The 12,720-nt window shown below is 36.9% G+C and overlaps 1 protein-coding gene across 1 annotated transcript in view; it reads left to right on the forward strand.

The window, feature by feature from the left end:
- The first annotated feature begins 1,826 nt into the window (after window positions 1-1,826).
- Window positions 1,827-12,720, forward strand: part of LOC142350400 (uncharacterized) — a 128,815-nt gene continuing 117,921 nt past the window's right edge. The window contains exon 1 of the mRNA XM_075402247.1: window positions 1,827-1,903. The gene's annotated coding sequence lies outside the window, so the exon portion shown is untranslated. The remainder of the gene's footprint in view (window positions 1,904-12,720) is intronic.

A 12,720-nucleotide genomic window follows, 5' to 3' on the forward strand; every position in this document is an offset into this window, starting at 1 on the left:
AGTGTATACACATTGTATTAGCCAGTCGAACATATTATAATAAACAGAGACAATTATTAATTTAGTCGATCTAAGAAATCTCCATAGACTTTTGAGAACGAAAATATTTAGGGTGGAAAAGTAGTTGCCATCGAGTACGAGGTTTTGAAATAAAGCGACTCGACTTTTGTCAACTTTTGATGACATAAGAAGGGTTGCTGCACACAGAATTGCTGGATATGGCTCTAACTAGCTTGCGTACTTACCCATATAACCGAGTAGGGCCTTCTTTAACCAACTCTTTATTTCTCCACCCCATTATTAACATATGCCTTGCAGTGTGATACTAACAGCAAAAGGTGAGAATTCTTGAACGTGTATAAAAGTATATATAATATTGTATAGACTATTGAAAATATATTTTGCACGTCGTATAATTTTTTCCAAGCATGTCGAGTTTAGCATGTCTTTGTCCAGTTTAGCCTAATTGAACGCATAAAAGTAAAGTGTTTCAAATTTCTCAACCAATCACATTCGTTGAAATTTCTACATTTTGGTACGTCTATTTGTTAAGACGTCACCCATGTCGAGATCAAAAGAGTAGTAGACAATAGCCATGCAGATTTTTCGCAAGCAGTGTCATCATCATCATTGGAAGCCATGAGGTTCCGGAGCAACCCGACACAAAAAGGCAAAGGAGACCCCCCTGAGACCCGGGATAGAGGAAGAACAAAACTGACTTCAGCACCTATTGACTGAAATGGCTTCGGCAACACGTGACTTCAGTAAATGAAATAACTTTAGGCAAAGGTAAAAAGGTAAGATCAGACTTTCGCACAGTGGGGGGGGGGGGGGTCTCTATAAGTATTTCGAGTTCAGATGGTATGAAATTGAAAATTGATATTGAATGAAAGTTCCCCTAGTTCTACGACCAGACTTTCGCGCTTATAATTTTGATCATAGACAAATGCAATCCCCCATTCTGCGAAAACGAGACCATATTTCACTATTTGATTAACTGAGCAGCTTAGATTGGCACGATTATCAGCCGCATTAAGAATTATTTGAAATATGGCTCAAGGCCAGCTCATTAATTTGTAAAGGACCAAAAATTCGAAGTACAAATCATGACATCTGATATGAAAAATGAGACGTGAGGTATAAATATATGCAAAATATTTCGGAAACGACAATTTCTCAGAAAACAGGTAGAATAATTTCTTGGTTGAAAGTTTTCAAAAAAACTTTCTCTCAAAAAGAAAACTTTGAGCATGCATGGTAAACAAAAACTAAGAAATTCATGAACGATTCTTGATTGTCATTTTTCGAAAGTTCTGTGTACAGTCAAGTGAGAAAGGACTGCACTATGGCTAATACGATCAATGGAAACACACCAAAACGTTGTTTTTATTGTTCCAACCCTTCATGTAGAGCGTTTCAAGAACTTATTCGAGCCTCGATTTTGAGTCTTTCGTCCATTAACAGGATGGGCGGAAAAAAACTTGGTGACATCATTTACAAGATTCAGATTGTTAAAACATCAAAATTAACATTGTTGATATACTACACGAGTTTTTTTGTTGAAGCACGAGCTCGTCAAATTAGCTTAGCTTTTGTTGAACAGCAGTATCTATATAGAACAGCCAAAAGTTAAACATGAAACAAAATGCTCCACCAAAGTAAACCAGATATAAAAATTCGTATTCATCTGTAAGATTAAAAAGATTAAAACTTTTGTGCAAAACTCTTTAATTAACGCGAAATCGTGTTCGTTCAAAGGTGGTAATATTTACAGAAAAAGTACTTTGTTTGTGAAAATTTCTGCCTGCGGAAAAATAGATCGATGAAAAAAAACTAAGCATATATTTCTGATTTAACTCGGTTGAGATTTGTTTTAGAAAGAAACATCGAGTAAATTAATCAGGTTAGTATTTTATTCTCATGCAAAAATTCCTTCATTGAAGTGCCTTTCTCAGTTCATTTTCAGAGATGTTAAAGAATATCCAAAAATTTACAAATTTTCGGTAAAAATTAACAGGGAAATTTTAGATCAGCAAAAATGTAGCCAAGCAATATGTTAAGCACCTCAAAAGTTGGCAACGCTCACATAAACACTGCAACCCTAATTTTTTGGAACTACTATTTTGCTGACGGCTTCGGGTGCTATGTAATAGTCCTTCATTGTTCCGACCCCTCTTGAGGGGGGGGGGGGACTATATACTCAAATGGTTTTTTTGTTCAGATAATTTCGGGCGAACGATATATTCATCGTAGAGAGTTGAGACTAGTATCATTAGAAAGCTTGTCCAGCGCAGAAAATGGAATTCAATTTTTTTATTTTCGTTTTTAACAGGGAGTTATCGAGGTTTAAACTTTTGAGAAAATAGAGTGAGTTCCGTTGATTTTACTCACATTTTTCGGAATTTTCGACTAAAATTTTGCCAATTTTGCTAAAGTTTGTCAATAACGTTAATAAATTTTTTCAAGAATGTATTGTTGATTTTCTTTTTAAAGACAAAAAATAATGTATACTTTTTTAATTTAAATTTACTGTCAAAAATTCTGGCTAATTATTTCAAATTCAGAATTTTTCATCAAAAACAGCACCAAATAAGTTTCTTTAGTTTACTTTGAGTACATTTGCAGGAAGTGCACACCCAAACACCAGTAGCCCAATCTTTGTAGGGTCAAAAAGGAGCTATTTGTACTTCAACTTCCGTTGCGTGTACTCTGTAATTAAAGCTTTGCCGTTTTTGACGACTTTAATCGTTGAATAACAAAAACGCAGCATTTAATTTTGATTTTTTTTACTAACAAAATATCTACATCTATGACATTCGAAGAATTAAGTGTTCTCAATGGACAAAAAGCATTAGCAGGAATAGTTTTGGACCAACCTTGGACTGTCACAATCCAAAAACAATTCAGATTGTAATCAGTCGGTCTTTTAAAAAATTTGATCGTCTTATGTTAAACAAGAGAACATTTCAACTCAAAGCTGAATAGTGACAAGTCCAAATGGCTTCATAATTAGCTCCCAAATAAATTATCTAGTTTATTACTTGAAAGCTTACGGTCGTTTTGACTTTTAAAAATATTTGATTTTTAAATAAAAAATGGATTATAGAAATTTGCCTCCATTTCTCTTTTATTTTGGTCAACTTGTAGCTTAGTGTAAGCACTTAAAAAAATGTTTCTTCAACTGAATTCAAAATAGCTAATTTTTTCGGTTTCACGCATTAAGTTATTGTTTTTTGGCTTTGATAGTACTATATTTCACATTTTTTTAAAAAAATTTTACTTATTTTCCCATTTTTCATGTTTTCTAGATTTGTCACATTATCACGTAATTGACAGTTCGTAAATCACATTATTGGCGTTCACAATAAGACAAAACTGATTATATGTAAACCCGTGAAGAAAGAGATTATGGTTCTATACGGCTTCGACACTACTTTCTCGAAGAATTTAATTGAAATTTTCAATTTTGTCTCTAGCTGTCGTTTTTACTTTTTCTTTTCAGTTCTATGAAATTTCGCGACCAATGACCCGTTTTCATTGGTTTTTCATGGAAGAAAAGATGAGCCAATTTTCTGATATTAGAAGATAGCTGATAGCCTTCATGACTTTGAAAACAATTGTTTTCCAGAATAAAAAACACTAACTTCACATCTTTGTTTTTTTTTTGCTTTCTAGTCTTATTTTTTACAGGCCGAAAATGACAATATTTTTGCCACGGGAAGTTGTTAAAATGGAGTGATGTTTCAAAATCTAATGTTTTGAAAGAGTTCGTTTTTAATTAACTTGCTTCGACTCGGGTTTTTCACAAAAAAAGTACATAAATTTTTAATTATTGTCATATTTGACGTTTTTCTGAAGACGCAAGACATTCTGGACTGGATAATTCAGTTCTAAAAGGCCTCCTCTAGAAAAAATAGCGAACCTTTTCTTTTCTAATTATTTCACTTTGTAATTAATGGCTTTCATGTCTTTGGAAATGATTTTTTTTTTTGAAAAAAAACACGTATTACTTAACTTTGCCTTTTTATTTTTTGTCTACTTGTTAGCCAGTTTCAATAATGAGAGATTGCAAAATATTTTTTTGGTGTTCGAAGAAGGTGCAATAGAACATATTTTGACGGCCAAAGTATGGCTGTAAGGCTTCGAATATGTTTTCTGTCAAGTTTTAATTGATTTTTTGTTTGTTTTCTATTTGTTTTGCTTTCTCTTATTTCTTATTCCTCTTTTATAGAAGCATTGGTAACTGTATACCAAAGAATTTTATAGTTTAATTCTAATGGTTTTCCTTACTTTGAAATTAGTTGTTCTTTTTTAAAAAATAAGCGAAATTTTCAAATTTTCTGTTTTTGTTTTACTTTGTCTAATTGTTACCAAGCCTTATAATGGAAGCGTCCCAAATCTTTTTTTGGTGAATTACCAGTTGTTTTGTTTAATTTCAGTTTTATCTGACGCTATTTTGACTTTGTTATTAAATTTGTTTTTAAAACTTCGTTTTTTAAACCGGACAAAGGGTCTGTTGAACTTAAAGTTTGTTGTTGTTGTTTGATATTGCTGATCGTCTTGACTTGTTTTCTTAATTTTTTCAAATCTCATCAATCTAATGCATCATTTTTTACACCACTAAGTTATTTGCCTTGGAGGTTATCTTTTCGTTCGCACAACAATTTTTAAAGTTCTTGAATTTTCTACCTGTTCATTTGATAGACGATTATGCCAAAAATGTAGATTAGAGTTGGAACCTTATGTGCGATCGCACATTACCTAGACTCCTTGTTTTTAATCCAAAAGCTCGGTACTGTGCTTTTGGGGCTTGGTACTGTGCGCTTGTTACTGTGTGCTTGCGCATAATGTTTTGAACCAGCTCAACAAGTTTTCGACTTAAATGTCTACAAAATGAGAAAGAGATAGAAAACTTTCGAAGTTTAAAATAGTGTTCAAAGTTGTGTACATTCGAAAAACCGCTTTAAGATCAAACCACTATGTAAATTAATTAGTTAGAGGGCCAGTGATTTGCCTGGAAGGAAAAGACAAAGAACAGAATAACAAAAAAAAACGCATTAGTTACAACCAAAACGCAATGTCTATCTAATTAAAAAACAATGAAAAAATTAAAATAGCATCAGCTAAAATCTAAAATAAACCAATTGACTTGCTATTGTCATTTGTTGAAAATAAATAACAATAGGCAAACAAACAACGTTCTGAACAACAATTGCATTCAAAGCAATGAAAGCAATCAGCTATGAACTGAAATTGAATGGCTTCTTGTTTACCTTGATATGGAGCCATGGACACTTGTCATGTTTTAGAATGTCATAGGACTACAAAAAAACGTAATTAGGCAAATTCAAAGTTTAATTCGATTGTGTGAGGAACAGTGTCGAAGCACAAAATCATCTATTTACTGCTCTAGAATCAATAACCCTTAAAGTGATGTGATTTGCCATTAATGTGCAATAAATGTAATCATTGGACAAGACAGCAAAGTAGAATCCCAGAAATAGGAAAATTTTTGAAAAAACAAACCTATTTGCTGACTAAAAAATGATGACTAAAGCAATGAAAACTACATTCTTAAAAGAGAACATTAAAGGAGCACTTAAAAGAAGACTACATAAAAAGAGCAGTCTACCTCTCCTATTGCTGAGAACACGCTAAATTTCGAAATAAGATTAAAATTGGCAAATCTGAAATCTTTAAAACAGTTCTGACAACATTAAATCAAAAGACCTCTACAAAATAACGAAAACAGGCAAAACGCAAAACTTCACGAACAATTATATAAACTCATTTGCATCTAAATTGTCCGTGCAAAAATTGAGCTGTTTGAAATCTTTCTCGTTTGCAAATATCCTATAATTCAACAAATTGAAAGTGCTCCGCTACTATTCTTAGTTTTAATTTTCTTCATTTACACCAAAACTGATCTTATGTTTTGATGAATAACCAGAAAATTCAAGTTGCTTTTCCATAAAAGCATCAACTTAAATTTTGCTGAAAAAAACTAACTCCACCAAAAATTGAAAATATCTTTGATTGATTGAAATCAGATACTTACCAATTTAATGAAATTTATTTGTATCAACTGAAAGCATTAGATAGTTCCTTTAACAGCTCGTTAAATATTAAATTAAACATTAAATTATGTAGACTGAGTCATAAGACTAAAGAAATTAAATGCTGGCAGGACTCAAGAATTCAAAAACTTTGACACAAGCAGTTTGTTTGCGGTATAAAAATCACCAGCTTTATCAAAGAAAGTATTCGGGCCAATAAGACCATTGCGCTTTTTGTGAACATTAATGGCATCTATTATTAACGAGCTTTTAGGTGAAAATTGACATGCCTGTGATAGCGGATAAAAAACGGAGAAACATTTAACAGCTCATTAAATATTAAGTTAAACATTAAATTAGGTAGACTGAGTCATAAGACTAAAGAAATTAAATGCTGGCAAGACTCAAGAATTCAAAAACTTTGACACAAGCAGTTTGTTTGCGGCAAAAAAATCACCAGCTTTATCAAAGAAAGTATTCGGGCCAATAAGACCATTGCGCTTTTTTTGAACATTAATGGCATCTATTATTAACGAACTTTTAGGTGAAAATTGACATGCCTGTGATAGCGGATAAAAAACGGAGAAACATTTAACAGCTCATTAAATATTAAGTTAAACATTAAATTAGGTAGACTGAGTCATAAGACTAAAGAAATTAAATGCTGGCAAGACTCAGGATTTCAAAAACTTTGCCAAAAGCAGTTTGGTTTGTTTGCGGCATAAAAATCACGAGCTTTATCACAAAGTATTTGGGCCAATAAGACCACTGCACTCTTTTTGAACAATAATGGCCTCTATTATTAACGAACTTTAAGTTGACATGCCTGTAAAAGGGGATAAAAATGGAGAAACATTTTGAAGATGACAGACCCGAAAAACACTTCAAAGCCTTTTTGAAGGCTAAAATAAATGATGAGACCGGCACTGGTCCTGTTATCATCATGCAGCTATTGAAAACAAGATCTAAATAAATTCTTTATACTTTTTTCGACAAACGAAAATAATGGAATATATTGGAAATAAATGCTGCATTTTTAAATGTCACCTCTAGTTAGAGAAAGAGCGCTAACTTTCTTAGGTACAGTAGCTAAAAGAAGCCCTATAAGAGTAAACAAAGATTGCATCAGCAGTATCAGCAACAGCAGTTGTAAACTTTTAGACGAAGCAGTTTTTAAACATTTCAGCAACTCTACGTTTAAATGTAAATTCAATGAAACTATCGTTAAAAAAATAATAATATCTTGTTTTAGGAAAAATTGATCAATATTTAGGCAAAAATGATGCAATATATTTGGGCAAACGCTTAGACATTTTGCAAAATGTGAACAAAACATTGTAAGTCGGGCTAACGTTCACAATATTAAAATCAACGTAAACCCTCATAAACAGCAAAGTTCAAAAAACTCCTATCTGAAGTTCTACCCTTGACAATCTTTCTAATGAAACCACTCTTTACGATGATAATATGAATCGACGAAAAATGATTGAACACAGAGCATTTATTTACTTCCCCACTAAAATCGTCGAAACAAAAAGCAACAATTTAAGTTTCCAATTCAGCTGGAAAAAGCACGTCTGGTTAATGCCTCTTAATAACTTCACTGATTTTACCGCAATTTTAAGAATGACTTCTTATGACTTTATACCCCAAAATTATAAGAATGAGAAGTTGATTCTAACCGGAAGTAAAGCTTTGTTTGAAGTGGTTATATAGAGAAACTAAACATGTGAAACGAAGCAAATAGATCTTTGATTAAGAGTAAAGACAGGATACAATGGACAAGAGGCAATTTTTCGTATTCATTTGGCGCTCCTGGGATCTCAGTGAAAGAACCCAAGATCTATTTATTAAATGAATTAGATTGTTATGTGAAACTGCTATATTGCCATGGATAATCATTGAGATGGACAAATCATTGTGATGGACAAACATTGAGTTGGTAAAACACATGGAACAATTGACTTGACCAGCTTCATCAACATCACTGAGGGCTGTGAAACAGGTAAGACTCTGTTCAATCTCAGCGAACTGATAGAGTAAATCTTGATTTCCTCCGGGTCCTTAGTTCCCAATCCACAAGGGACAAAGAAATATCTATGTACTGCCCTTTTTTATTTGACGTAAGCTAAATACTGAGGTTTTGAAATCCTTATCAAACCTATTGTTCTGAAGTATTTGAGTCCTATCGTAAGAACTCAACAGAGAATCTAACAACCGCGCGTAGCAGCTCCTCTTGGTTAGTTTTTGGTCGAACAATCTCAATATGAGAACTGATGAGTAGCAACATACGGCCTGCTCCATAGAAAAAATTTAAAGATTTTCTCAACAAGCCAAAGGAAGAGGATGTCAGCAGCCCACTCAGGCCAACCTGAGTCACCAGCAGCTAGAACCAACAGCCTGCAATGTTCTACCAGCAGATCAAGCTTGCAGTACAGCCCCACTATTGCCCTCCAACAGCCAGCCAACCAACCAACCTGAGTCATTAGCAGCTGCAGCCATCCAGCCAACAGCCAGCCATCGAGGCCAACCTGAGTCATCAGCAGCTGCACCCAACTGCCTGCAGTGCTCTGCCAGAAGGACCAGCTTGAAGTACAGACCCCTACTGCCCTGAAACAGCCAGCCAGCCCACTCTGGCCAACATGAGTCACCAGCAGCTAGAACCAACAGCCTGCAATGTTCTACCAGCAGATCAAGCTTGCAGTACAGCCCCACTATTGCCCTCCAACAGCCAGCCAACCAGCCAACCTGAGTCATTAGCAGCTGCAGCCATCCAGCCAACAGCCAGCCATCCAGGCCAACCTGAGTCATCAGCAGCTGCACCCAACTGCCTGCAGTGCTCTGCCAGAAGGACCAGCTTGAAGTACAGACCCCTACTGCCCTGAAACAGCCAGCGAGCCCACTCTGGCCAACATGAGTCACCAGCAGCTGCTCCGAACTGCCTGCAGCAGAAACAGCCTGCAATCTTCTGCCAGCAGATCAAGCTTGCATTAGAGCCCCACTACTGCCCTTCAACAGCTAGCCAGCCTACTCAGGCCAACGTGAGTCATCAGCAGCTGCAACCAAGAGGCTCTAGTGTTCTGCCAGTAGATCCAGCTCCTCCCGAATTGTTTTCCCGAGGCTCTGGTGTTTTGACAGTTCTCTCGAAGTCAACAGCAGCGCAGGAAAGCCCAAGTGACTTTCAAAAATCTACCACTGTCCTTCAGAGACCCCGAGTGACCTCCAAAAATCAACAATTGTCCTCCAGGGAACTTCCATGTGACCTATTAAAGTCAACCATAATCCTTCAAGGACACCCAATTGACTTCCAAAATCACTAATTGTTCTCCAGAGACACCCAAGCTGACCTACGAAAGTCACCCACTGTCCACGAGGGACCCCCGAGTAAATTTCATTCCAAAAATCACTAATTGTCTTCCACGGACCCTCCGGGTGACTTCCAAGAATCAATAATTGTCCTCCAAAGACGCTCAAAATGTCCTGCGAAAGTCACCCTCTGTCCCCCAGAACCCTCCGAGTGTCTTCCAAAAGTCACTACTTGTCCTCCAGACACCCCCCAAGTGATCTACGAAAGTCACCCACTCTCCTCCGATGAACCTCCGAGTGACAGGAACCTCCGAGTGACTACCAAAAATCACTAAGTGATCTCTAAAAGGTCAAAAGGTCACCACACTTGACCTCTAATTGACCTTTTAAAGGTCAGAGTCACCCCACTTGACTTGTAAGTAATCTCTTAAAAGGTCACAGGGTCACCCAACTTTACTTTCAAGATACCTCTAAAAGGTCTAAAGATTACCTCACTTTGCTTCTAGGTGACGTTTAAAAGGTCAAAAAATTACCCCATTTGACCTCTAGGTGACCTCGAAAAGGTCAAAATATTACCCCACTTGACCTCTAGGTGACCTCTAAAAGGTCAAAAGTTCAAACGTTGCGACCTCCAGGGGACCTATATTAACCCCACATGACCTTTTAATTTACCTCTGAAGTTTCCAAAGTCAGACCACAGCATCGGAGGTCGAAAGCCATCTATTGCAACGAAAACTAAACATTGTCAAAGAGCTCAATCAGGAGCTGGAAATTAAAATACACTCTGGACTGGAACCTGAAGTTGTCAGTAACACTTGATGATTTCAAGAAAACAAGGTCACAACTAGACGAGCTTGTCAACCAGCTTACACAATCGAAAAATGTGGACGCTGAAGACTCCCTCAACGATACCGCATGCCTGACAAAGCTAAAAGTAGAAGTTGCACAAACAGTAGAGAAGCCTTAATTTTCCTTCCGTCACACTCCAAAGCGTCCAAGCAGCACCGCTTCATCACCCATTAACCAAATACCGGTTTGATCTGCACCTGACTCTCCAGGAGTTGTTCAAAGTACGCGAGATGCACGATATCGACAAGTCATTGACTTGGCAGACCAGCAATCAACATCCAACCCGATTACTATTCAGACAAGTGCAGTCCGCCATAGGAATTTTGCAAAAGGTCTCTGATGCAGTCATCAGTACTGATGTACAGATTAGACTCCGGCCATCAGCAGTAGAACAAACAAAATTTGCCAACGTAGCAAGAAATCAACATCATCCCCTGCAACCAATAAAACCGATTGTGAGTCCAACAATTGTTTTGCAGAGTTTTATTGACGCATCTTGTGCGTTTCCACAATTGTCAACAACTTCAATTTTTCAATTGCCAGTATTTTTCCGGCTGGAAATATTTTCGTTCCTCCCAGGCCCATTAAAAACACTGGCCTCTTTGAATATGTACCTGATCATAGAACACATGTTCCAGTTTCTCTCGCAACCGTCTACCAACACCAAGCCATTGCGGACATTTTCGAGGATATTGTCCAATCAATTTCTCAAACTTTTCAAACGGTATTTTGGAGCCCTCAAAGGTAATCCCTCGTGGACCTGTTTACACGATCAGATAAAACCTTGTCCATCAACTCCAACCAATATCGTCAACGGAACCTCCACCGCTCAGTAAAATTTCTGGACATCCGAATTCAGAAGTTTGACGGGGACCAGCTCAAGTGGAACGAATGGAGCAGTTTGTTTTCTTCGAAAATCCACATCAACTGAGACATCACCGACACAGAAAGAATGATCTTTTCAAGGTTTAGTCATTTGGCAGGCAACGGGTTGCATCTCCAGCTTTCTTGCAACCCAACCTTTTACTCTTCTGCTCTTCAGGAGCTGAAAAGACGCTTTGAAAACCCACAAAACGTTGCCGGTGCTTTAACAAAAAAACTAGAAGCTTTTCAAAGACCAACTATGGATGACCACGCAGCTTTGATAGCTTTTGCTTCGCTGTTAAGAAAAGTAGTTCAGAGATTTGACTCCCATAGTGCCGAACTGAATGCCAAATACTTGCTCAGGATAGCCCGAGATATGCTACCAAACCCAATCAAATTGAAATGGACCGAACTTGTTGTTGACAACGATTGGACAATTCCAGGTCTCGCATAGCTTTCCAATTGAATGCAGAACTTTCGAACAATTACAAGAGAAGTTTTCATCAACCACTAACAACAATTCAGGCCAGCAAAACCAACAACAGGATTCAACAACAGGACAACAAAACCAACAACCGGAATAACCAAAATCGTGCGAATTGGACACAGAATTTCCCAGTAAGTGAAAGTTCTAACCCTGGCAATAAAAGTTTTGAACATAAAAAGACAGCGAATAGTAAAATTGGTAATGCAATGCCTCAGCAACGGACGGCTAACAAAACTAACAACAAGAAAAGAACATTTTCTTTCTCGGGCCCAAAGCAGTCTCTGAGAAAAGCAACAGCAAACAGGAGCAAAAGAAAATGTCCGCTTGATTAAGGTCAATACATTGGCAACCGTCAGCAGTTATTCATTTCTGATGCCAGCAGACGCAATAGCGAAACAAAGTTGTGCATATATTGCGTAAGTGCCAATCACGGCGGCTTCAAAAACTGCTGGTCAGAACTTCTCCGTCAACATTGCAAGGGCAAACACCATAGCTTTCTCAACGCAAAAAAGCACCCAAAAGGACAAACTCGACGGAAATTGATCCGCCAATGTGTGAACAACTGGACCAACAATACAAAAACGGTGAGACTCTAACCTTGATTTACAATCCTGGTTTTCCATCAAGATCGAGAAATCAACTACAGCTGAAACCTGTCACTCTGTCTGGAACTGCTAATTAAAAACATTTTTGCAATGCAATTCTGGGAGCACCATTTTATACGTCCTCAACAACGCTGCACCGATAAAGTAGGAAGTCAAAAAACTTTAGAATTTGTTCTGAATTTTTCACACGCATTTGACGAATCCGTCACGCTCGCAAATCTTGTTCGCTTTGACATTGGAAAGTTCAATATCGAAAAATCACTCTTCTGTTCAAACTATGTACATGCAGTGAGTAACTGGCCTTTGAACATTGCACCTGTGAACGTTTTGAAAGAAGCGTGTTTATCTTACCATCATCTTCATTATATACATTTTCCTAAACTTACTAAAAACAAGATACAGATACTGTTAGGTGTTAACGCCACCCAATTGGAACGCGTTCCTTCAAGGACCCTCAGGAAGCCCCTTTGCTTTAGCAATCTTCTCGGTCGGAGAATTACAGGCCCAATTAGACAAAAAATGAGACAATCCTACAGAAACCAAAGTTCATATC

The sequence above is a fragment of the Convolutriloba macropyga genome, chromosome 12, assembly GCF_964194025.1.
Source record: "Convolutriloba macropyga chromosome 12, txConMacr16.3, whole genome shotgun sequence".
NCBI classification, from domain to species: Eukaryota; Metazoa; Xenacoelomorpha; order Acoela; family Convolutidae; genus Convolutriloba; species Convolutriloba macropyga.